The sequence below is a fragment of the Anomaloglossus baeobatrachus genome, chromosome 8 (assembly GCF_048569485.1).
Source record: "Anomaloglossus baeobatrachus isolate aAnoBae1 chromosome 8, aAnoBae1.hap1, whole genome shotgun sequence".
Lineage (NCBI taxonomy): Eukaryota > Metazoa > Chordata > Amphibia > Anura > Aromobatidae > Anomaloglossus > Anomaloglossus baeobatrachus.
In genome coordinates this window covers 137,085,938-137,113,045 of record NC_134360.1, presented here as the reverse complement: position 1 = coordinate 137,113,045, position 27,108 = coordinate 137,085,938, and the positions used below count along the sequence as shown (strand labels likewise).

The window sequence follows — 27,108 nt, the reverse complement described above, 5'->3', positions numbered from 1 at the left end:
ACATATACAGTACATATTTGAAGACAAATTCCTTAAAATACATATAAACAGACAAATCTATACACAGTCATCTACACTGACATACATAGATCTATACATCATACATATTCACACATTGGAGGTAATAACATGGGGAAGCCGGCAGCAGCCACACTCACCTACCCCGCTTGTCTCTGTCCAGCTCCTCCTCCAGCATGTGATCACTTGGGAACACTTTTACAGACCTAGCCACGCACAGTGCACACTGACACCGCTGTGTATGTATCAAAAGGGAGGATGGGGGCTTTATATATATATACAGTTAGGTCCAGAAATATTTGGACAGTGACACAATTATCGCGAGTTGGGCTCTGCATGCCACCACATTGGATTTGAAATGAAACTTCTACAACAGAATTCAAGTGCAGATTGTAACGTTTAATTTGAAGGTTTGAACAAAAATATCTGATAGAAATTGTAGGAATTGTACACATTTCTTTACAAACACTCCACATTTTAGGAGGTCAAAAGTAATTGGACAAATAAACCAAACCCAAACAAAATATTTTTATTTTCAATATTTTGTTGCGAATCGTTTGGAGGCAATCACTGCCTTAAGTCTGGAACCCATGGACATCACCAAACGCTGGGTTTCCTCCTTCTTAATGCTTTGCCAGGCCTTTACAGCCGCAGCCTTCAGGTCTTGCTTGTTTGTGGGTCTTTCCGTCTTAAGTCTGGATTTGAGCAAGTGAAATGCATGCTCAATTGGGTTAAGATCTGGTGATTGACTTGGCCATTGCAGAATGTTCCACTTTTTTGCACTCATGAATTCCTGGGTAGCTTTGGCTGTATGCTTGGGGTCATTCTCCATCTGTACTATGAAGCGCCGTCCGATCAACTTTGCGGCATTTGGCTGAATCTGGGCTGAAAGTATATCCCGATACACTTCAGAATTCATCCGGTTACTCTTGTCTGCTGTTTTGTCATCAATAAACACAAGTGACCCAGTGCCATTGAAAGCCATGCATGCCCATGCCATCACGTTGCCTCCATCATGTTTTACAGAGGATGTGGTGTGCCTTGGATCATGTGCCGTTCCCTTTCTTCTCCAAACTTTTTTCTTCCCATCATTCTGGTACAGGTTGATCTTTGTCTCATCTGTCCATAGAATACTTTTCCAGAACTGAGCTGGCTTCATGAGGTGTTTTTCAGCAAATTTAACTCTGGCCTGTCTATTTTTGGAATTGATGAATGGTTTGCATCTAGATGTGAACCCTTTGTATTTACTTTCATGGAGTCTTCTCTTTACTGTTGACTTAGAGACAGATACACCTACTTCACTGAGAGTGTTCTGGACTTCAGTTGATGTTGTGAACGGGTTCTTCTTCACCAAAGAAAGTATGCGGCGATCATCCACCACTGTTGTCATCCGTGGAAGCCCAGGCCTTTTTGAGTTCCCAAGCTCACCAGTCAATTCCTTTTTTCTCAGAATGTACCCGACTGTTGATTTTGCTACTCCAAGCATGTCTGCTATCTCTCTGATGGATTTTTTCTTTTTTTTCAGCCTCAGGATGTTCTGCTTCACCTCAATTGAGAGTTCCTTAGACCGCATGTTGTCTGGTCACAGCAACAGCTTCCAAATGCAAAACCACACACCTGTAATCAACCCCAGACCTTTTAACTACTTAATTGATTACAGGTTAATGAGGGAGACGCCTTCAGAGTTAATTGCAGCCCTTAGAGTCCCTTGTCCAATTACTTTTGGTCCCTTGAAAAAGAGGAGGCTATGCATTACAGAGCTATGATTCCTAAACCCTTTCTCCGATTTGGATGTGAAAACTCTCATATTGCAGCTGGGAGTGTGCACTTTCAGCCCATATTATATATATAATTGTATTTCTGAACATGTTTTTGTAAACAGCTAAAATAACAAAACTTGTGTCACTGTCCAAATATTTCTGGACCTAACTGTATATATATATTTTTTTATATATATATATATATATATATATATATATATATATTACACTGTATATATACAGTATATATCACAGGAGGGGCTGGGGCTTACAGTATATACATCACAGGAGGGGCTGGGGGCTACAGTATATACAGCACAGGAGGGGCTGGGGGCTACAGTATATACAGCACAGGAGGGGCTTGGGGCTACTGTATATACAGCACAGGAGGGGCTGGGGTTATAGTATATACATCACAGGAGGGTCTTGGGGCATAGACAGTACTTGAGGGGGCATACATATTAGGCCTGTTTCAGATGTCAGTGATTCTGGTATGTATGTGCTAGTTTTTTCCGTCCAGAATCACTTACCTATGCAGACCCATTATAATCAATGGGTCTACGCACACATCAGTGATTTTTCACTGACCGTGTCTCCATGCAGCGTACATGTGTATCCATGATTGCCGCACAGAAACATGTCCGTTTTTTTCTGGCATCACTGATGTCCCACAGACCACACTATGGTGTGATCCGTGAAACACGTACCAGAAAAACACGGACATTTAAAATAAAAAGCTTTTTCACCTCACCTTCTCCAGCGATGCTGAGTTCGGCAGCTGCTCTCTGCTTCTTCCTGCCTGGTTCATTATGGCATGCATATTCATTTATGCAGCCAGAGCCGACCCGGAAGTAGCTGCAGAGGTGAGAGAGCGGTGGCTGGATGCTGAATCGTAGGATTCTTCAGCACCACGGAGAGCAGGAGTGGGGGCAGGTGAGTATATGTCCATGTGCAATCACGGAGTACGGATCACGTATCACGGATTGCACATGGACAACCACTGTGTGCCGTGAATCACGGAGTATGAAGGGACATATGCATGTTTAACACGTCAGTGAAGAATGTCTGTGTTTTTCACTGAGGGGCATACACATTACTGGGGGAAATACACTTTACTGCGGGTCATACAAATTACTGGTAGCATAGATATTACTAAGGGCCATATAGCTCTGGTGTTGGGGCTTATACAGCTCTGGGGGCACATACAGCTCCGATGGGGGGGCTGGGGGCATACAGATCTGGTGGGAGGGGACTGGGGGCATACAGATCTGATGAGAAGGGACTGGGGGCATACAGATCTGGTGGGAGGGGGTTGGGGGCATACAGATCTGGTGAGGGGGAGTGGCTGGAGGCATATAGCTCTGGTGAGGAGAGGGCTGGGGCATACAGATCTGGTGAGGGGGGGCTAGGGCATACAGATCTGGTGCGGGGGGGCTGGGGGATATAGATCGGGTGGGAGGGGGCTGGATGCATACAGAGCTGGGGGGTGCTGGGGGGCATTTAGATCTGGTGGGGGGGCTGGGGGGCATAGACATCTGGTGTGGGGGCTGGGGGGCATACAAATCTGGTGTGGGTGCTGGGGGGCATACAAATCTGGTGAGGGGGCCATACAGATCTGGTGAGGGGGGTGACTGGAGGCATATAGCTCTGGTGAGGAAGGGGCTGGAGGCATACAGAGCTGGGGGGTATATAGATCTGGTGGGCATACAAATCTGGTGTGAGGGCTGGGGGGCATACAGATCTGGTGAGGGGGTGACTGGAGGCATATAGCTCTGGTGAGGAGGGGGTGGAGGCATACAGAGCTGGGGGGTGCTGGGGGCATACAGATCTGGTGAGGGGTGGTGGTGGCTGGAGGCAAATAGCTCTGGTCAGGAGAGGGCTGGGGCATACAGATCTTGTGAGGGGGGGCTGGGGGATATAGATCTGGTGGAAGGGGGCTGGAGGCATACAGAGCTGGGGGGCATAATCTGGTGTGGGGGCTGGGGGGCATACAAATGGGGGGCATACAAATCTGGTGTGGGGGCTGGGAGGCATACAAATCTGGTGAGGGGGCCAGACAGATCTGGAGAGGGGGGTGACTGGACGCATATAGCTCTGGTGAGGAGGGGGCTGGAGACATACAGAGCTGGGGGGGTGCTGGGGGGCATTTAGATCTGGTGGGGGGGCTGGGGGGCATAGACATCTGGTGTGGGGGCTGGGGGGCATACAAATCTGGTGTGGGTGCTGGGGGGCATACAAATCTGGTGAGGGGGCCATACAGATCTGGTGAGGGGGGTGACTGGAGGCATATAGCTCTGGTGAGGAAGGGGCTGGAGGCATACAGAGCTGGGGGGTATATAGATCTGGTGGGCATACAAATCTGGTGTGAGGGCTGGGGGGCATACAGATCTGGTGAGGGGGTGACTGGAGGCATATAGCTCTGGTGAGGAGGGGGTGGAGGCATACAGAGCTGGGGGGTGCTGGGGGCATACAGATCTGGTGAGGGGTGGTGGTGGCTGGAGGCAAATAGCTCTGGTCAGGAGAGGGCTGGGGCATACAGATCTGGTGAGGGGGGGCTGGGGGATATAGATCTGGTGGAAGGGGGCTGGAGGCATACAGAGCTGGGGGGCATAATCTGGTGTGGGGGCTGGGGGGCATACAAATGGGGGGCATACAAATCTGGTGTGGGGGCTGGGAGGCATACAAATCTGGTGAGGGGGCCAGACAGATCTGGAGAGGGGGGTGACTGGACGCATATAGCTCTGGTGAGGAGGGGGCTGGAGACATACAGAGCTGGGGGGTGCTGGGGAGCATATAGATCTGGTGGGGGGGCTGGGGGCATACAGATCTTTTGAGGGGGGTGGCTGGAGGCATATAGCTTTGGTGAGGATAGGGCTGGGGCATACAGATCTGGTGAGGGGGGCAAGGGCATACAGATCTGGTGAGGGGGGGCTGGGGGATATAGATCTGGTTAGATGGAGCTGGAGGCATACAGAGCTGGGGGGTGCTGGGGGGCATATAGATCTGGTGGGGGGGCTGGGGGGCATACAAATCTGGTGTGGGGGCTGGGGGGCATACAAATCTGGTATGGGGGCTGGGGGGCATACAAATCTGGTATGGGGGCTGGGGGGCATACAAATCTGGTGAGGGGGCCATACAGATCTGGTGAGGGGGGTGACTGGAGGCATATAGCTCTGGTGAGGAGGGGACTGGGGCATACAGCTCTGGGTAGGTGGGGGGGGGTCACATACAGCGTTCCTTGGTTCTGCAGCTCCTTTCCCTCCAGTCTCTTCATCTGTGGACAGAGCTCAGCATGTTGCTCGATAGCTCTGCCCACACATGCACTTCTGTACACAAGCAGCCCAGCAGTGAGCAATGCACTGGGCTGCAGGTGCCGGATTTAAAGCGCCGGCAGCCAGGAAAGTGCTGCTGCTGCCGACCCATAACAGCGGCAGCATACAGAGCCAGAGCAGTGAAGTAGCGCTCAGCTCTGCTCATGTGGATAGGAGGGGGAGAAAGTCAGATGGGGAGAGAGCGGGTGGGCGGAGCCACGGGACACATGGCTCACGATCGTGAGACCGGGACACCTGCTCAAATCCGGTACAGTCCCACTGTATCCGGGATGGTTGGGAGGTATGCGTGTAACCACACCAGCTCAGGAATTCAACATCCAGCATCTTCACCTCCAAGATTGTCTGAGACCAGTCACCTGGACAGCTGCTGCAACTTTCACGGGCAGGGAGGACGCCACCGCCGCTGCGCGCTCGCTAACACTCGGGTCCGGCGCTGCTGCTGCTGCTCGGTGGCTCAAGCGGTGGGCCGGATCCGGGGACTCGAGCGGCGCCCATCGCCCGTGAGTGAAAAGGGTGGTTGGTTTGGGGGATTTAGTCCGTGACGCCACCCACAGGTCATGGTGAAGATGGGCACCACCGCTGCTGGTGACGGGGATCCCGGGAGTGATGGTAGGGAGCAGCTGGGATGTTGTTTTCCCCCTCCATGGGTAGGGGTCGATGGTCCCGGGGCCCGGTGGTGTGACGGGGAGGCAGGGTTGGTGAGGTGCAGGGTTGCAGGGACAGCGCGGCACAAAGTCCTCGGTAAACCAAACGGCTGGATGGACGGGTCCCGCAGGCGGCTGCAATGTCTCTCTCCCCGAACAGGTGATGGCGGCTGTCTTTCCCTGCACCTTGATCTACTTGTTTGACTACTATGGATCCCCAACGGTATTACGCTCCCCGGTGTATGGATGCCGGAGGAGCCCGTTTGCCCGCAGGCGCTGGCCCTTGGGTCTCTAGCCTTAGGCGGTAGCTGTATACCCTCACGGTGTGGGCGGTTGCCTTCTATCGGGTCTTTGGCTGTTAGGAAACCCCTGGGGTTCCGGTCACACTCGGATTTGACTATTGTTGGCGGCTTCAAGCCTAGTCGGGGTCCGATGGCCCTGCCTGTGTGTGCTGGCTTCACTCCGCTCCCCGGTCGGTACCGGCGGGCCAACGCCCGACCCCGGTCCTACGGTTCCGTGTTGCTTCACCACTCCTGCAGACGGCCACCACCGTCTGCCAACCTTGCTGTCAGTGCCTGGGCCACAAACCCAGACACCCAAGTGTTTACTCCTCACACTTCAAACTCCAAACTCTATCTGACACTATTCCCACCTCCAGGCCTGTGAACTCCTCGGTGGGTGGGGCCAACCGCTTGGCTCCGCCCCACCGGGTGTGGACATCAGACCCTGGAGGGAGGCAACAAGGGTTTTTGTTTCGCTAATGTTACTGTCTAGTGGGGGTGGGGGTCTTTGTGTGTTACCTGTGATGACCTGGCTAGTCCAGGGCGCCACACAACAATTGGTTTTCATAACCAAATCATCTCTGCACAAAGTGTCAGAAACCATCTCAGAGAAGCACCTCTGCATGCTCATCGTTATCATTGAGGTCTCCACCTGACTGCAGTTTGTCATCATAACTAATTTTAGTGGGCAAATGCTCATATTCGATGGTGTCTGTCACGTTGGAGAGGTGTTCTCTTCAAGAATGAATCCCAGTTTTTAACGTACAGGGCATATGGCAGACTGTGTGTATGGCATTGTGTGGGTGAGCAGTTTGCTGATGTCAATGTTGTGAATCAAGTGGTCTATGGTGGTGGTGGGGTTATGGTATGGGCATGCATATATTATGGACAGTGATGGGCGAACCGACACGATGATCGGGAGCCTCATCCGAACATTTTGTAAAGTTCGAGTTCGGGGCTGAAGATAACACGAACGTGTGCTGGAACCCCGAATTAGGACTTTACAGTTATGTGATAGGGTGGTGGGGGTTGTAAAATAAAGAATATAGTTATTAATAAACATTATTATTATACTTACACGCGTCCTGCAGACTCTGTCTCCTGGCCACTTTTACTTCGATCATTGCTGTGCTACAGGGTAACCAACATTGACTACAGGATCTTCCATGAAGTCATAGCCATGTGACCAGTCTGGTGTGAATGTTGTATTACCTCATGGGCTACAGACTGGTCACATGGTTATGACATCATGGAAGGTCCTGTAGTCAGTGATGGTTATCTGGGGACACAGCTATGCACTCGGGTGAAGTCTCTCACTGCTCTCAGCTAAGGGTACCTTCACACTTAGCGATGCAGCAGCGATCCGACCAGCGATCTGACCTGGTCAGGATCGCTGCTGCATCGCTACATGGTCGCTGGTGAGCTGTCAAACAGGCAGATCTCACCAGCGACCAGTGAACAGCCCCCAGCCAGCAGCGACGTGCAAGCGACGCTGCGCTTGCACGGAGCCGCCGTCTGGAAGCTGCGGAGACTGGTAACTAAGGTAAACATCGGGTATGGTTACCCGATGTTTACATTAGTTACCAGCGCACACCGCTTAGCTGTGTGTGCAGGCAGTAGGGAGCCGCGCACACTGAGCGCTGGCTCCTTGCTCTCCTAGCTGCTGTACACATCGGGTTAATTAACCCGATGTGTACAGCAGCTACATGTGCAGAGAGCCGGAGCCGGCAGCACAGGCAGCGTGAGAGCTGCAGAGGCTGGTAACTAAGGTAAATATCGGGTAACCACCTTGGTTACCCGATGTTTATCTTGGTTACCCGATGTTTATCTTGGTTACAAGCTTACCTCAGCTGTCAGACGCCGGCTCCTGCTCCCTGCTCGCTTCATTTGTCGCTCTCTCGCTGTCACACACAGCGATCTGTGTGTCACAGTGGGAGAGCGCCTTTGAAGAAAACGAACCAGGGCTGTGTGTAACGAGCAGCGATCTCGCAGCAGGGGCCAGATCGCTGCTCATTGTCACACACAGCGAGATCGCTAATGAGGTCACTGCTGCGTCACAAAAAGCGTGACTCAGCAGCGATCTCGGCAGTGAGCTCACTGTGTGTGAAGCACCCCTAAGTCTATGTGAGCAGACCTGTGTTTATCTCCTCACCAGGGCCAGATTAAGGTTGTTGGGGGCCCCTGGGCAGAAAATCTGGTGGCGGCCCCATAACATTAACATTTTCAGCCATAACAGTAGAGCGCGAACTGTAGCATTTAGATATAAATCCAATGAACATTTATCTTATCACGTTCTGCCATTCAGATTTACAGTACTACAATACAGACACAGTCCAGGATAACTCACAGCAGTCACATACACACAAAAAGTAGAGTTAAGCCCGCTTTACACACAACAGTATATCTTACGATGTGTCGGCGGGGTCACGTCGTAAGTGACGCACATCCGGCATCGTAAGGTACATTGTAGTGTGTGACAGGTACGTGTGATTGCGATTGAACGAAAATCCGTTCATCGCATACACGTCGTTCATTCCTCATAAATTGAACGTGAGGTTGTGCAATGTTCCCGAGGCAGCACACATCGCAGTGTGTGACACCCCGGGAACATTGAACAGATCTTACCTGCGTCCCTCGGCTCCAGCCGCCAATGCGGAAGGAAAGAGGTGGGCGGGATGTTTACGTCCCGCTCATCTCCGCCCCTCCGCTTCTATTGGCCGGCTGCCGCGTGACGTCGATGTGACGCCGAACGTCCCTCCCACTCCAGGAAGTGGACGTTCGCCGCCCACATCGAGGTCGTATGGACGGGTAAGTACGTGTGACGGGGGTTAATCGTTTGTGCGGCACGTTCAACAAATTGAACGTGCCACACATACGATGGTTGCGTTGCAAATCGCATACGATATCGTATGCGAAATGGCAACGTGTAAAGCTGGCTTTACTCACATATTTTTTATTGCTCCCAATGTTAAGGCAGCCAGGGCTGGCTCCAGGTTTTTGTGGCCTCCGGGTGAAAGAGTCTCAGTGGACCCCATCCACACACAGACACACACATTCACATACAGGCATACGTACATATACATATTTGAAGACAAATTCAGAAAAATACATATAAACAGACAAATATATGCACAGTCATATACACTGACATACATGCAGACACAGACGCATTAAGGCTCGTGCGCACATTGCGTAATTCTATGCATTTAAGCTGCGTATAGCACTGCAGTGTAAATGCATGCATTCTGCGTCCCCTGCACAATCTATGAAGATTGTGCATGATACGTGTGCACGTTGCTTTTATGAATGCAGCGATTTGGGTGCTAAAATGTTGACCCAAATCTGTGCGTTCATAAAATGAGCATGACAATTATTCCTTGCGCTATGGATGCAGCTTCCACTCTGTCTATGGTGGGGGCAGCAGCCATAGCGCATGAAATTGGCTTTTTTTGTACAGAAAAACTGCATCCATAATGCAGTGTTTCTGCAGCGATTTGTCGCGCACATGTGCTGTCAAATCGCTGCAGAATATTCAGCAGTTACGTGCGCATGAGCCCTTACAGGTATTAATATGGGGAAGTCGCCAGCAGCCTCACTCACCTCTCCTGCTTGTTTCCGTCCAGCTCCTTCAGGACATGTGTCTGTTTTTCACGATGGCTGTCACTAACAGACATGACTGCACACTAACAGCACTGCTGTATATACATCACAGGAGGGGCTGGGGGCTACAATATATACATTACAGAAGGGGCAGGGGGCATAAACGTTACTGGAGTGGCAAACAGCTCTGGTGGTGTACTCATTACTGGGATGGGTGACATAGCGCTCTGGGGGACCCATATAGTTCTGGGGGGGGCATACAGACTGCTCTAATTCATATATACACACACACAGAGTACTACTTCTTACACACACAGCTCTGACACACACACAAACACACACACACACACAGCTCTGACACACACACAAATATAATGCACCCCCATTACTCCATAGACAAACACACAATAAAATGCACCCCCCATCACCCCCTACACACACACACACACACACACAAATACAATGCACCCCCCATTACTCGATAGACAAACACACAATACAATGCACCCACCCATCACCCCCTACACACACACACTCACAATACAATGCACCCCCATCAATACTGCAGTGTGTATGTACATGCCGGGCAAACAGCAGAGCCGCCACAGCACAGCGCGCTGCCTCCTGCTGCAGCTAGTGTGTCGGGCATGCATGCACACACTGCGGAGGAACGCGGCGGTGACAGCAGATACAGCGGCCCACTACACCGTGCCCCCGCTTCTAGGGGGGGGCAGCTGCCCCCCCCTGCCCCTCGCTGGGTACGCCCATGATGGCCGCAGCATATAGCAGGGAGCTCATTGGCACACCTCTGACCCCGGAAGTGCAAGCGCTGGTCAATCAGCGTCCTGTGCCCGCAGTTTGTTTTTGTGTCTTAAAGACGCAGATACAAATAAATGGCGGTGTGCCGTCCCCCTGAAAACACAGCTGATTTATTAGACTATCTTTACGGAGGGGGAGTGGGTGTGAAGAAAAAAAAAATGCTGACAGGTGCCTAGTGGCAAGTATGGCCCTGGTGGTGGGGGCCCCCTTAGAAGCTCTTTTGGTGGGGGGCCCCGGGGCTGGAGTCCCGCCTGCCCTGCCTATAATCCGGCCCTGCTCCTCACACAGATGTAGCAGAGCTGAAAATGCTCTCCCGTATTTGGACTACGTCGGAGGGTTTTTTTTGAGTAACAAGGATGGAGTCTTAAATGTCTTCTGTTTTATTTCTAATAAAATATTTTTTTCTCTGTGTTGTTGTTTTAATTTACTGTTAAAATAACAGACAATCACAGATACTGTCACAGAGTGGGTGTCTGTGATTGGATGGTGCAGTGACCTGAAACCAGCCCATACATTCTAGCATCTAGAATGTATGTGTGACGCCCCTGGACTATCAGGTCGTCACAGGGTATTGCACAATCTGCCCTCCCATGCAGTATCCACCTCCTTCTTGGTTTTGGGTCCCTAACTTTATGGTGTTGCCTACATCAGCTAATCAAATCCTAGGTACACTCTGCACCACATCCACAAAACACACCAGTGGACGGCTTGAGTGGAATAGAGTCGCCCACCTGGGGGGGTTGGGGAGAGGAGGTCAGGAGTGTCAGGAGTGTGGAGTTGTGTTTAGAAAGTGAAAGAGAGGAGGTCAGGAGCAGGGCTCCTAGGAAGCTATCTAGGTGGCAGACTGTGGTCTGGGCCTAGAGGAGCTGGACCCCCGGTCATAGGGGATCGTGGCAAGGGGCACGGATCTGTCGTGGAGGACAGCCGGCGGCCTGGCACCATCACCGGGCTGGGACCAAGGCATGACGGGGTACGTGGACCCTAGGTCAGGGAGTAGCTTCAGGCAACCTGACAATTTACCCGATAAGAATGGAGCCTTCAAGATTCGCTCTCCACCCACTCCAAAATACTGGTACTATCGCAACAAGGGGGATAGGACTTTCCACTCAAAACGGACCAGAAGATCCCAAGCGTGAACCCTGAGAGGACTGAGTGAGTACGCAAGTCACCCCTTTGCATCCAACGGCACTCCTCCACCATCACCGAGCCCCGGGGTTTCCCCCCTACCCATGGAGGGTCACAACAAATGGCTGCCCTATTCCATCATCCCCCGGTACTCCCAACTGCAGCAGTGGAACTCCTAATTACCACATACCACGGGTGGCGTCACGAACTCTAATACATCCCCCTGTAAATACCCCCTTCATTTGAGTGGCCACACGACCCGGGTCCGGAGATCCTCGAGCCACCGCGGATCCATATCCGAGCAGCTCGGCTGCTGGCACAGGGGCGACACATATGGGCAGATTTAAGGTTACTCCAACAGCCAATCACAAACGCCCACTCTGCGTGACAGCATCTGTGATTGGCTGTTGGATCCCTCACACATATAGTAGTGTAAAAAATAAATAATTAAAATAAAATGATGTAGCACTCCGCAGTATTTTTGATTCTTAGCGCAGATAAAGCGGACAGCTATGGGCTGCCACCCCCAGCTACTTGGCTTTACCTTGGCTGGCAATCAAAATACAGGGAATCCCATTCTTTTTTTTTTTAATTATTTAGAAAAATAATTAAAAAAAAAATGTGTGGGCTCCCGCTGTATTTTGATTACCAGTCAGGTAAAACCAGGCAGCTGGGGGCTGGGATTCTCAGCGTGGTGAGACCCAAGCGTTCTGGGTTCCCCACGCTAAACACCACGGCTTGCAGCCATCCCTGGAAATGGCACATTGTATCTTAGCGCCATTTACAGGAGCTTTACCCAGCTCGTCCAGCAGCCCTGATGGCAGTGGCACACTGGGTAATAAAGGGGTTAATACCAGCTGTGTATTCTCAGCTAGTACGAAGTAGAAAATTCACGGTGTCATGACAAATTAGACATGACGGTATGAATTTCTTTTAAATAGTACTGGGATGGGTGACATAGCGCTCTGGGGGACCCATATAGTTCTGGGGGGGCGCACAGACTGCTCTAATTCATATATATAAACACACACACAGTACTACTTCTTACACACACAGCTCTGACACAAACAGCTCTGACACACACACAAATACAATGCACCCCCATTACTCCATACACAAACACACAATACAATACACCCCCCATCACCCCCTACACACACACACACACAAATATAATGCACCCGCCATTACTCCCCACACATACACACACACAATGCACCCACCCATCACCCCCTACACACACACACACACAATGCACCCCCCATCACCCCCTACACACACACACACAATACAATGCACCCCCCCATCAATACTGCAGTGTGTATGTACATGCCGGGCAAACAGCAGAGCCGCCACAGCACAGCGCGCTGCCTCCTGCTGCAGCTAGTGTGTCGGGCATGCATGCACACATTGCGGAGGAACGCGGCGGTGACAGCATATACAGCGGCCCACTATACCGTGCCCCCGCTTCTAGGGGGGGGCAGCTTCCCCCCCTGCCCTTCGCTGGGTGTGCCCATGATGGCTGCAGCACATAGCAGGGAGCTCATTGGCACACCTCTGACCCCGGAAGTGCAAGCACTGGTACTTCCGGATTCAATCAGTGTCCTGTGCCCGCAGTTTGTTTTTGCGTCTTAAAGACGCAGATACAAATAAATGGTGGTGCGCCGTCCCCCTGAAAACACAGCTGATTTATTGGACTGTCTTTACGGAGGGGGAGTGGGTGTGAAGAAAAAAAAATGCTGACAGGTGCCTAGTGGCAAGTATGACCCTGGTGGTGGGGGCCCCCTTAGAAGCTCTTTTGGTGGGGGCCCCGGGGCTGGAGCCCCGCCTATAATCCGGCCCTGCTCCTCACACAGATGTAGCAGAGCTGAAGATGCTCTCCCGTATTTGGACTACGTTGGAGGGGTTTTTTTGAGTAATAAAGATGGAGTCTTAAATGTCTTCTGTTTTATTTCTAATAAAATATTTTTTCTCTGTGTTGTTGTTTTAATTTACTGTTAAAATAACAGACAATCACAGATGCTGTCACAGAGTGGGTGTCTGTGATTGGATGGAGCAGTAACCTGAAACCAGCCCATACATTCTAGCATCTAAAATGTATGTGTGACGCCCCTGGACTATCAGGTCGTCACAGGGTATTACACAATCTGCCCTCCCATGCAGTATCCACCTCCTTCTTGGTTTTGGGTCCCTAACTTTATGGTGTTGCCTACATCAGCTAATCAAATCCTAGGTACACTCTGCACCACATCCACCAAACACACCAGTAGACGGCTTGAGTGGAATAGAGTCGCCCACCTGGGGGGGTTGGGGAGGGGAGGTCAGGAGTGTCAGAAGTGTGGAGCTGTGTTTAGGAAGTGAAAAAGAGAGGTCAGGAGCAGGGCTCCTAGGAAGCTATCTAGGTGGCAGACTGTGGTCTGGGCCTAGAGGAGCTGGATCCCCGGTCGCAGGGGATCGTGGCAAGGGGCACGGATCTGTCGTGGAGGGCAGCCGGCGGCCTGACACCATCACCGGGCTGGGACCAAGGCATGATGGGGTACGTGGACCCTAGGTCAGGGAGTAGCTTCAGGCAACCTGACAATTTACCCGATAAAATGGGAAGCCCATTCTTTTTTTTTTTTAATCATTTAAAAAAATAATTAAAAAAAAAAATGCGTGGGCTCCTGCTGTATTTTGATCACCAGTCAGGTAAAACCAGGCAGTTGGGGACTGGGATTCTCAGCATGGTGAGACCCAAGCTTTCTGGGCTCCCCACGCTAAACACCACAGCTTGCAACCATCCCTGGAAATGGCACATTGTATCTTAGCGCCATTTACAGGAGCTTTACCCGGCTCGTCCAGCAGCCCTGATGGCAGTGGCACGCTGGGTAATAAAGGGGTTAATACCAGCTGTGTATTCTCAGCTAATACTAAGTCCAAAATTCATGGTGTCATGACAAATTAGACATGACGGTATGAATTTCTAGTAAATAGTAAAAAAACACAACACAGAAAACTTTTTTTCTTAGAAATAAAACAAAAACAAACATTTAGAGACTCCATCTTTATTATAAAAAAAATCCTTAGTGTAACGTATTCCACAGGTAGTGCAATGTCAGCTTTGCTTCATCGCTTTGTACAGACAAGTGTCTATACAGAGCGAGAAGCAGGCTGACACTGAGCGTATGATTCCACTTGCGTATGACTCATGCGAGTCTCGCGTTGCATAACCCCGCACGGCACACACTCTCCTGACAGGAGCGCCTCAGTTGCATGAAAAAACATGCAGCCGACCAGCTCCTGTCAGGAGATTGCGCGCCGTGCTGGGGGATATCGATGCAAGACTCGCAGTGACAGTCAAAGTTCAATAGTCCATGAGCCATGGACTCGGGTGAACCCTAACGCCACCACAAACACCGCCGAGAAAAGCCGTAGACAGCCGAGTGAAAGCAGTGCAGTGAATACCCCCGAAAGTTAATGATCGGACCCAGAAGCAGAAGCGGTCAGGAGACAGCGGCTGAGCGGGTCTGCAGGACGGGTTGCTGGACCTGTAAGTATAATTATAATGTTTTTTTAATAATATGCTTATTTTTATAGCCCTTGGACCCGAACTGTAACACTAGTTTCCCAGGGAAGCTCATGCTCAGGATCATGTGCACGAACACTGTCTTCAGTACGGTCCCCAAACTTTACAGTTCGGGTTAGCATATCCCTAGGTACGGACAGTGAATACAGGTGCATTTTATTGATGACATTTTGAATGCACAGAAACACCATGATGAGATCCTCAGGCCCATTGTTTGCCATTCATCCCAACCATCACCTCATGTTGCAGCATGATAATGCATGGCTCCTTGTTGCACGTTTTCCGCCCCCACGTAAGCAGCCTGCCGCCGCTGCTCGGATCCGGATCCGCGGCTTGAGGGGTCTCCAGACCCGGGGGTCGGGGTCGCGCGGCCACTCGGAATTAAAAGGGGGGTTATTTACAGGGGAATTGTATGGACAGTTTGTGACGCCCACCCGTGGTGCGTGGTAAGGTGTAGTACCACCGCTGCAATGGGGAGTACCCAGAGGCAATGGTGAGGGCAGCCAGATGTTTAACCCCTCCACGGGTAGGGGGAATGCCCCGGGACTCGGTGTTGGACACAGGGAGGTGCCGTTGGGATGGTCAGGGATCACTGTAGTACTCACTCCAATAACGCTGACACCGACAACCGTGGTAATCCAAAGATCTTAGTACTGCTGCAGCAGGGAGGGAGCACGCCTGGATCCCGTGCCCATTGGTGTTGCCTGTTAGCCTGTGGCCTTTTCCGTGGCACTTCACTTCTAACTGGTCCCTCTAACATAGAACTATCGGGTCCCGCTCAACAGTATGGCTAACTGGGTGAGCTTGCTTTCAGGATTCACGCTTGTGATTTTCTGGGATATGTGGTGGGAAAGTCCTATCCCCCTCGTTGCACTAGTACCCCGATTTTGGAGTGGGTGGAGAATGGATCTTGAAGGCTCCGTCCTCGTCGGGAAAATTGTCAAGACGCTTGAACCTCCTTCTCGACCTAGGGTCCACGTACCCCGTCATGCCCTGTCCCCTGCCCGGTGATGGCACAAGGCTGCCGGCTGTCCTCCTTGACAGTCCGTGCCCCTTGTCACGATCCCCCTGCGACCAGGGTCCAGCTCCTACCAGGCCCAGACCAACGTCTGCCACCTAGTTAACCAAGGAGCACAGCTCCTGACCTCCTCTCACTTTCACCTCCAACACTACACTGACTGTCTCCTGACACTCTTTACCTCCCCTTACCAACCCCCCAAGTGGGCGACCCTATTCCCTTCAGGTCAGCCACTGGTGTGTCTGGTGGGTGTGGTGCAGAGTGTTCTTAGGATTTTGATTAGCTTGCTCTTGGCAACACCAAAGGTCAGGGACCCGTAAACAAAGAGGAGGTGGATACTGTGCAGAAGGGCAGATTACACAATACCCTGTGACGACCTGATAAGCCAGGGCGTCACACAAGGGCCTGTACACAATTTCTGGAAGCTGAAAACAGTTCTTGCATTGCCAAAATACTCACGAAACATGTCACCGATTGAGCATGCTTGGGATGATCTGGATCGTCGTGTACAACAGCAATTGAAGAGGAGTGTACCAATATTCCACAGGGTACAATCAACAACCTGATCAACTCTATGCAGTAGTGTAGCTACCAGGGGGGCAGAGGGTGTGGCCGCCCTGGGCCACGTGTTCATTAGGGGCCCATCCGGAGCTGCACTACTGTTAACTATATCGGCGTGCACAGGAATAGTGCTTGGAAGCATGATCTCCCTGCACTGCCGCTGATGACAGTGCACGAGCAGGACATCAGAGTCCCAGCGTGGTGACATAAGCGCTAAGCGCGGGAACTCTGATGTCTAGGGCGTGCTATTTCCTGCCCGCTGCCTACGCTGCACCAATCAAGACCTACTGGATTATTTGAGTATGTGATTTTTTTTTTTTTTAATGCAGAATGGGGGGCATATAAACCAAGACTGGGAGCCCATATATACCAGCTCAAAGGCCATATATACCAGCATGGGGCCCAGGCTGGAGGCCCATATACTGCTGGGGGCTCATATATACCAGGATGGGGTCCAAATACAACATGCTGGGGCCCATATACACAAGGCTAGAGGTCCAAACACACCGCTGTGTGCGTATTGGTGCCAGTACCTTGTTCTATTTTATGGCCATGTTTTTAATGATTTTTTGAAATAAAGGAATTGATTTTATCTTGACGAGTGCTGGATCTCCTTTTGCAAGGGAGGAAAATAAGTATTTGATAAACTGCCAATTTTGCAAGTTTTCCAACCTACAAAGAATGAAAAGGTCTGTCATTTTTATCGTAGATACACTTCAACTGTGACAGACAGAATCCCTCCCAAAAATCCAGAAAATCACATTGTATGATTTTTAAATAATTAATTTGCATTTTATTGCATGAAATAAGTACTTGATACAATAGAAAAACAGAACTTAATGTTTGGTACAAAAACCTTTGTTTGCAATTACAGAGGTTAGACGTTTCCTGTACTTCTTGACCAGATTTGCACAAACTGCAGCAGGGATTTTGGCCCAATCCTCCATAAAGATCACTAGATGTTTCAGGTTTTGCGGTTGTCACTGGGAAACATTGAGTTGCTGCTCCCTCCAAAGATTTTCTATTGGATTCAGGTCTGGAGACTGGCTAGGCCGCTCCAGGACCTTGAAATGCTTCTTACGGAGCCACTCCTTAGTTGCCCTGGTTGTGTGTTGCAGGTTATTGTCACGCTGGAAGTTCCAGCCACGACCCATCTTCAATGCTCTTACTGAGGGAAGGAGGTTGGCCAAAATCTTGTGATACATGACCCCATCCATCCTCTTTTCAATACGATTCACTTCTCCTGTCTCCATTGCAGAAATGCACCCCCAAAGTATGATGTTTCCACCCCCATGCTTCATGGTTGGGATGGTGGTCTTGGGGATGTACTCATTCTTCTTGTTCCTCCAAACACGAGGAGTGGAGTTGATACCAAAAAGTTCTATTTTGGTCTCATCTGGCCTTCTCCCATACCTCCTCTGGATCATCCAGATGGTCAATGGCAAATTTCAAACAAGTCTGGACATATGCTGGCATCAGCAGGAGAACCTTATGTGCCTTTCAGGATTTTAATCCATAACGGCGAAGTGTGTTATTAACTGTAATTTTGACAATGTGATCCCAGCTCTCTTCAGGTCATTGACCAGATTCTCCCATGTAGTTCTGGGCTGATTCCTGACCTTATTTAGAATCATTCTTACCCTAAGAGGCGAGATTTTGCATGGAGCCCCAGACCAAGTAAGATTGAGTCATCTTTTGTTTCTTCCATTTTATAATATTAGCGCTAAAAGTTGTTGCCTTCTCAACAAGCTGCTTGCCTATTGTCCTGTAGCCCATCCCTGCCTTGTGCAGGTCTACAATTTTGTCCCTATGTCCTTAGACAGCTCTTTGGTCTTGGCCATGGTGGAGAGGTTAGCGTGTGATTGCTTGAATATGTGGACAGGTTTATACAGGTAACAGGTTCAAGCAGGTCCAATTAATACAGGTAATGAGTGCAGAGTAGGAGAGCTTCTTAAAGAAAAAATAACAGGTCTGTGACAGCCAGACTTCTTGCTGGTTGGTGGGTGATCAAATGATTTTTTTTATGCATTATAATGCAAATTAATTATTTGAAAATCATACAATGTGATTTTCTGGATTTTTTTAATTCTGTCTGTCACAGTTGAAGTGTACCTACTATAAAAATTACAGACCTTTCCATTCTTTGTAAATGGGAAAACTTGCAAAATCTGCAGTGTATCAAATACTTACCGTATTTTTCGGACCATAAGACGCACTTTTCCGCCCAAATGTTGGGGGAAAGTGGGGGGTGCGTCTTATGGTCTGAATGTCCTTGTCCTTCATACCACACATTCAATCCCTCACCACCTCCTGTCGTCTTCAACTCAAAAATATTTCCAGAATCCGCCCCTTCATCAATTCTCAATCTACAAAAATGCTAGTGCATGCTCTCATAATCTCCCGCCTCGACTACTGCAACATCCTCCTATGTGGTCTCCCTGCTAACACGCTCGCCCCTCTTCAGTCCATCCTTAATGCTGCTGCCCGACTGATCCACCTCTCGCCTCACTACCACCCCGCTTCTCCTCTCTGCATGTCCCTCCACTGGCTCCCAATCTTTAATTGTATCCAATTCAAACTACTAATACTGACTTACAAAGCCATCCACAAATTGTCTCCTCCATATATCTCTGAACTAATATCTCGCTACACTCCAAAACGTAATCTCCGGTCCTCCCAAGATCTCCTTCTCTCCTCCTCTCTCATTCGCTCCTCATGCAATCGCCTCCAAGACTTCTCCCGAACATCCCCAGTCTTCTGGAACTCACTGCCTCAACACGTCAGACTATCTACTACACTTGCAAACTTCAAACGGAACCTAAAGACTCATCTGTTCAGAAATGCCTATAACCTTCAATGACCTCACTGCTTCACCACCGTGCGGAGCTGCCGCCCCACCACCGTGCGGAGCTGCCGCCCCACCACCGTGCGGAGCTGCCGCCCCACCACCGTGCGGAGCTGCCGCCCCACCACCGTGCGGAGCTGCCGCCCCATCTACACCCCACCTACTGTCTTCTCCCCATAATCCTATAGAATGTAAGCCCGCAAGGGCAGGGCCCTCTTCCCTCTGTACTAGTCTGTCTACTGTAACTTGTATATGTATTTTGTATGTAACCCCCTTCTCATGTACAGCACCATGGAACTAATGGTGCTCTATAAATAAATAATAATAATAATAATAATGTGGCTGCGGGGAATGAGGGTGCTGCGGTGGAGCGGGTCATTGGGGGCCCGAGCAGACTGCAGCAGCGCCTGCCGTGACCACATGGGCCCGCTCATTAGATATACGTGTGCCCATCCTCCTGCCCATCATCTCTCAGCGCTGAAGTCAGCGCTGACAGGTGGGCGGGATGATGGGCGGGGGGTGCGCGCATAATTAACAGCCGGCCGCATGATCACCCCTGGCAACTACAGCCTGGAGTGATCATGTGCGGCTGTATTTACTGCCCCCGTGCATCATTATCACAGCGGGGGACAGTGAATCAGTGTACTCACCCGTCACCGTGTGTGGAGCCATCCCCCTGCAGCATCGCGATGTCTTCCTGTCTGTGCCGGTCAGCTGATCTGTGTCGAGAGCGGTGAGCACAGCGATGACGTCATCGCTGTGCGCACCACTAGTGTCCACACAGATCAGCTGAACGGCACAGACAGGAAGACATCGCGATGCTGCAGACAACGGTGACGGCTCCACACAGCGGCGCTGCAGCTGAGACAGAGAGGAAGATGATCAGTGCTGCAGGGAGTGAGGAAAGGTGAGTATAAACGTTTATTTTTTTTTCTGTGCCACAGGATAGAGGCCATATACCAGGGTGGGGGTATTTTATGAGCAGGATGGGGGTATATTATGAGCAGGATGGGGGTATATGAGCAGGATGGGGTATATGAGCAGCATGGGGGGTATATGAGCAGGATGGGGTATATGAGCAGGATGGGGTATATGAGCAGGATGGGGGGTATATGAGCAGGATGGATGGGGGTATATGAGCAGGATGGATGGGGGTATATGAGCAGGATGGATGGGGGTATATGAGCAGGATGGATGGGGGTATATAGCAGGATGGGGGTATATGAGCAGGATGGAGGGGGGTATATGAGCAGGATGGGGGTATATGAGCAGGATGGATGGGGGTATATGAGCAGGATGGATGGGGTATATGAGCAGGATGGATGGGGGTATATGAGCAGGATGGGGGTATATAGCAGGATGGGGGTATATGAGCAGGATGGGGGTATATGAGCAGGATGGATGGGGGTAAATGAGCAGGATGGGGGTATATGAGCAGGATGGATGGGGGTATATGAGCAGGATGGATGGGGGTATATGAGCAGGATGGATGAGGGTATATGAGCAGGATGGATGGGGGTATATAGCAGGATGGGGGGTATATGAGCAGGATAGAGGGGGGTATATGAGCAGGATGGGGGTATATGAGCAGGATGGATGGGGGTATATGAGCAGGATGGATGGGGGTATATGAGCAGGATGGATGGGGGTATATGAGCAGGATGGATGGGGGTATATGAGCAGGATGGGGGGTATATAGCAGGATGGGGGTATATGAGCAGGATGGGGGTATATGAGCAGGATGGATGGGGGTATATGAGCAGGATGGGGGTATATGAGCAGGATGGATGGGGGTATATGAGCAGGATGGATGGAGGTATATAAGCAGGATGGGGGTATATGAGCAGGATAAGGGGTATATAACAATATGGGGGTATATGAGCAGGATGGATGGGGATATATGAGCAGGATGGATGGGGGTATATGAGCAGGATGGGGGTGTATGAGCAGGATGGATGGGGGTATATGAGCAGCATGGGGGTATATGAGCAGGATGGATGGGGCTATATGAGCAGGATGGGGGTATATGAGCAGGATCATATACAAGACAGGAGGATCGTTACCAGAATGGGGTACCTTAGTAGAGAATTTGGGGACATTACCCCATAACAGTGTCAGCAGCAGATCGTCGCCCCATAACAGTGTGTCATGACCACATTTTTTGGTTAAAATTTTATTTTCCTATTTTCCTCCTCTAAAACCAGGGTGCATCTTATGGTCAGGTGCGTCTTATAGTCCGAAAAATATGGTATTTTTCCCACTTTATATGGTAAAATTAATGTTTTAATTCAAAAGTACAATTCATCCCACAAAATATTAGGATATGTCCATTGAAAAATAAAAAAAAGTTATGCTTCTCGGAAGGGGGGGAAATGGCAGTGTATCAAATACTTATTTTCCCCACTGTATGCACCTGAAGGTGAAACGAAAAACAGTTACCAAAAAGCACTACAATAAACAGCTGTGTATTTGTAAATCTATCTTAGGCTGCTTTCACACCTCCGGTTTTAGCAGAGCCGGCCAATCCGGCTCTAAAACCTATTTAACGGATGCGGCGACAAAACCGCATCCTTTGCAGAAGTTTTTTACAAGCGACCCGACCGGTTTTTGCCGCTTGCGGCAGGCTACTGAGCATGCACAGTGGAAAAAAACGCATGCGGCGGCCGGATGCGGTGTTTGCCGCAGGACGCCGCATGCGGCATCCATAGGCATGCATGGCAAATCGTGCCGCATCCTCCGATGCGGCGCAATGCGGTTTTTATTGCCGGACAAAAAAACGTGCCAGGCAACGTTCCATCCGGCCGCCGCATCAGCTAAATCTACCGCATGCGGCAAAAACCGGATGGAACTCAAGCCCATGCGGCACAATACGGCACTAATGAAAGTCTATGCAAAAAAACCGCAACCGGCGGCAAAAAAACGGTTGCGGTTTTTCTGCAAAGCGCCGGATTGTGCCGCACAGGAAAAACCGGATGTGTGAAAGCAGCCTTAAGGCTGCTTTACACCAGACAATCTATCGTGCGATAGATCGTCAGGGTCACGTTTTTTGTGACGCACATCCAGCATCGCTGGCGATGCCGGCCTGTGTGACACCTCCTAGCGACGCATTATCGCTCACAAATCGTGAGTCGTGTACTGCTCGCTAGGCTCCATAATATCATTTAATTTAGTTGTTCATCGTTTCCGGGGTAGCACATGTCGCTCCGTGTGACACCCCGGGAACGAAGAACAGCAGCTCACCTGCGTCACGCGGCCGCCACCGGCTATGTGAAGGAAGGAGGTGGGCGGGATGTTTACGGCCCGCTCATCTCCGCCCCTCCGCTTCCATTGGCCGGCGGCCGTGTGACGTCGCTGTGACGCCGAACGTCCCTCCCACTCCAGGAAGTGGATGTTCGCCGCCCACAGCGAGGTCGCACGAGAGGTATATGTGACGGGGGTTACTGACTTTGTGCGACACGGGCAGCGATTTGCCCGTGACGCAAAAAGGACGGGGGCGGGTACCATCGATTGTGAAATTGCACAATCGGTCGTACCGTGTAAAGCAGCCTTTACTCTTTTGTCCGTTAACCACATATGTTACACTGGGGGAAGGGGTGAAGGGTTGCACTATGCTGTCTTCCCGAGCTTCAATTTTTTTATGTGTTTGTGAAAGGAGAGTAAAAATTAATTTTTTTAATAAATATTTTTTAAAAAACTAGTTTTTATTCGCCTCAGTGTTATGACAAATTTTTAAAAATACACAAATTTTAACGTCAAACTAATCAAAAAGAAGAGTTAAAAAAAACAAATGTTAAACGCTGAAGATGTCAACTTCAGGGAGAAACTGAAAATTTAACATTAGCAAACATAAGCTACAATTTAACATATTTTCCATGAGCGAAGCCGCGGGTATTTTGTTAGTATAATAATATACCAGGTCTGAATACAGAATTAGGGATATCCAAATATTTATTTTTACCATTTCCTTTTTGCATACTATGAAAATCCAGGCGAACACAGCACAATGAGTATGCTGCGGAGCTATTTTCAAAGCTTAGCCAAACAATGTGTGAATGGTTGTCATATAAGAGATAAGAGATAAGAGATGTGTTGATTTGTATGAATAAACACAGAAAGAATTAGGGAGGGACACATGGGTTATGCAGTTACCATTCTGATATCATTTAGAACTTTTCATTATTTTGCAAACGTTGTTCTGTGATTAATTGATGCAAATATTTTCACATTTGAAGCAACTAAAAGTTTATTACAGTTTGTAGTTTTTAGAAATATTTTAAGACATTAATAAATAATAAGGCCATATTCAAAATATATCTGAAAATAATGTAATTCAAACATGCCTTAATGGAGCACTTACTGTAAATTAGGCAAATGGAGTGGAGTCTAAACCTTAAAGCTTTTGGCCTTTTTCTGGAAGTGTTCAATTTATTTTAGCCAGACTCAATAGCATGTCTGGAAAAGAAATTCTAAAACAGACCTAAACACTAAAAAGATGGCTTAAAGCGCATCAATCACCAAGATTTTGCTATACAACCTAAAGCCAGTACTATACTAGCACTATCTTGCTGATTTTATATATACCTTTAGTTGTCAGCTCAGATGTATAGGTTTTGAAAGTCAAGAAAGTAAAGTTTGTAAAATGATCAGCTTATTGATTGACAAGAAGCAACATTTTTCTGTTGGATGACGCCCCGCCTCTTCTGGTCACATGGGTAGGAAATTAGCACAGGTCCTGTTAGTCACAAACTAAAACGATTGTATAATAGAACTAGCTGTAGTACCCGGCGTTGCCCATGATAGTAACTGTCTGTTTTTCTCCCAGTCTCGGTCTGTCTCCCTCTCTGTCTGTCTGTCTGTCTCTCTCTCTATCTCTTTGTCTGTCTGTCTCTTTCCCTGTCTGTCTCCTTTCCTATCTGTCTGTCTCTCTCTCTATCTCTTTCTCTGTCTGTCTCTTTCTTTCCCTTTCTTTGCATGTCTGTCTCTTTCCCTGTCTGTCTCTTTATCTGTATCTTTGTTTCTGTCTATTTGTGTCTGTCACTTTCTTTGTCTGTTTCTGCCGTCTCTGTCTGTCTATTTCCCTGTCTGTCTCTTTGTCTGTGTCTGTCTGTCTGTCTCTGTTTCTGTCTGTCTGTCTTTTTCCCCTGCTGCATTGTGACACACCAGGGTATACATACAAGACACTACACTCTCATTCAGATGAGGTAGAAAAAATATCAGCAGATTCGTTTTTTTGCTTTGCCAAAAAATATGTATTTTATTTATAGGTAGTATAAGTGAAGGAGAAAGATTGTGACACACCAACATTCCATTCAAGGGCGTGACTGCGTATTCTTCTGAAGTTCTGGCTGCATTGTGGTTCCCAGCTACATTGACTTTAATGGAGGCACTTTTTTTTGGCGAATAACTGTAAAGCACGAGGTTAAAATTTCCCCTCAAAACATAGTCTATGACGTGGGGTGTCTGTGCACAATTTTGTGATTGTACATGCCACGGTGCAAATTCCTTTAGCGGACATACACACACACACATACATACATACACTGAGATTTATATATTAGATTAGCATAAGTAACCTGGGGTGGGGAGAACTATGAATACCCCCCCCCAGATATTATCTGATCATCAGCTGCTGTCACTCAACAAGCTGATGATTTTACAAACTTTACTTTCTTGGATTTTAAAACCTATACATCCGAGCTGACCACTAAAGATATGTATAGAATCAGCCTGATAGTGCCAGTATAGCACTGGCATTAGGTTATATAGGAAAGTCCTAGTGATTGGGGCGCTTTAAGACTAAATTTATACTTGACATAATTGTGGATATTTGTAGAAAAGCTGTAACATATCTGCATGGATATAAATGGCTATTTATTCCTTTTCTGCAGATGATTAACCATTTCACTAGATGACATGGAGAGATGAAGGGAAAGTTAGGACTCACTGTAATCAAACTTTAAAGTTTGACTGTAGGTGTAGTTTGTATTATATCGTTTGCTGTTACAAAAATTATGAGAATATACTAGCAAGAGAATGATTATTGGACATAAATGTGGTTACCGCAGATTCACATTTCCCTAAATATTCCAATTCATAAGCAAGATTGTTCCAATGCTTTTCCAGAGCTAAATGAACGGTAAATTCCTTTTCACTGCCCTGTTATGTAATGAGGGAAAGGTGGGTCGTAAATGTTATTGCAGGTACATGTAACCTTGTCACCTGCAGAAACACGTATCCTAAACAGCACGGCAATAATACTGCTGCCATGTCAGCAGGTTTTTCCTATGGAATGTCAGAGGAACATGATATAGGCAAAAGCATCAATCCCTAACTAAAACTAAACATTTAATGATAATTTTAAAAGGTAAAAAAATACAATTCATGTAAATAATGTGACTTGGTGCACAGAAGAGAGAGGGAAATACATACCTATTAACTAGTGAGTTGAACATGATATAGGGATAGAAGACTTGAATCCATAGCCGGCTTTAGCCATGTGCGAGTTGTGCGGTCGCACAGGGCGTCGGCAGGCCGACAGCAGAGGGGGCGCCGCAGGGAGCAGCTGTTTACTTTCACTTTGCTGCTCCTAATGCATAGGCTCCAGCAGGGAGCGCCCCCCTCCCCGCCCCTCTGCTCTCCTCCCCTCTGCTCTCCTCCCATCTGCTCTGCGTACTGACTGCTCCCTGCACAGGCTCCAGCAGGGAGCGCCCCCTCCGCTCTGCTCTGCGTACTGTCGGCTCCCTGCTTAGCCGCCTCCCCTCCCCTCCGCTCTGCTCTGCGTACTGTTGGCTCCCTGCACAGCCGCTTCCCCTCCCCTCCGCGTACTGTCGGCTCCCTGCACAGCCACCTCAACCCCTCCCCTCCGCGTACTGTCGGCTCCCTGCACAGCCGCCTCCCCTCCCCTCTGCTCTGCGTACTGTCGGCTCCCTGCAGAGGCTCCAGCAGGGGGCGCCCTCACCTACTCTCGGCTCTGCACTGTCGGCTCCCTGCACAGGCTTCAGCAGGGGGCGCCCTCACCTGACCTCGGCTCTGTGTCCTCTCTCCTTCCGTCTTTACCAGAGAGAGGGAGGGGGGAGGGGCAGCAGCACTGCCGGAGATGCTGGTACAACAGCCACACTGAAATCCTGCAGCCCAGGAAGTGACTGTATGTGGGTATAACATGCTGTGTGTGTCATCTGTAATGTATTATGTGCTGTCTGTATGTGTTATGTATAACATGTGTGTCCTGTATACTGTGCAATGTCTGTCTGTCTATCTATTATCTTTCTGTCTGCCTATCTATTATATATCTGTCTATATCTATGTATCTCTATCCCTCTATCTATCTATCATATATCGATCTATCATATATCTATCTATCATATATCTATCTCCCTGTCTATCTCTCTATCATCTATCTATCTATCCCTCTATCTACCTATCTATCTATCCCTCTATCTGTCTATCTATCTAGCTATCATATTTCTATCTCCCTATCTATCTATCTATCATCTATCTATCTATGTATCCCTCTATCTATCTATCTATCTATCTATCTATC

The 27,108-nt window shown here is 49.2% G+C and overlaps 1 protein-coding gene across 1 annotated transcript in view; it reads right to left on the bottom strand.

Moving 5' to 3' along the window:
* The window catches only part of LOC142249976 (beta-1,3-galactosyltransferase 2-like), a 215,765-nt gene that overhangs the window by 149,008 nt on the left and 39,649 nt on the right, over positions 1–27,108 (bottom strand). The gene's annotated exons all lie outside the window — the stretch shown is intronic.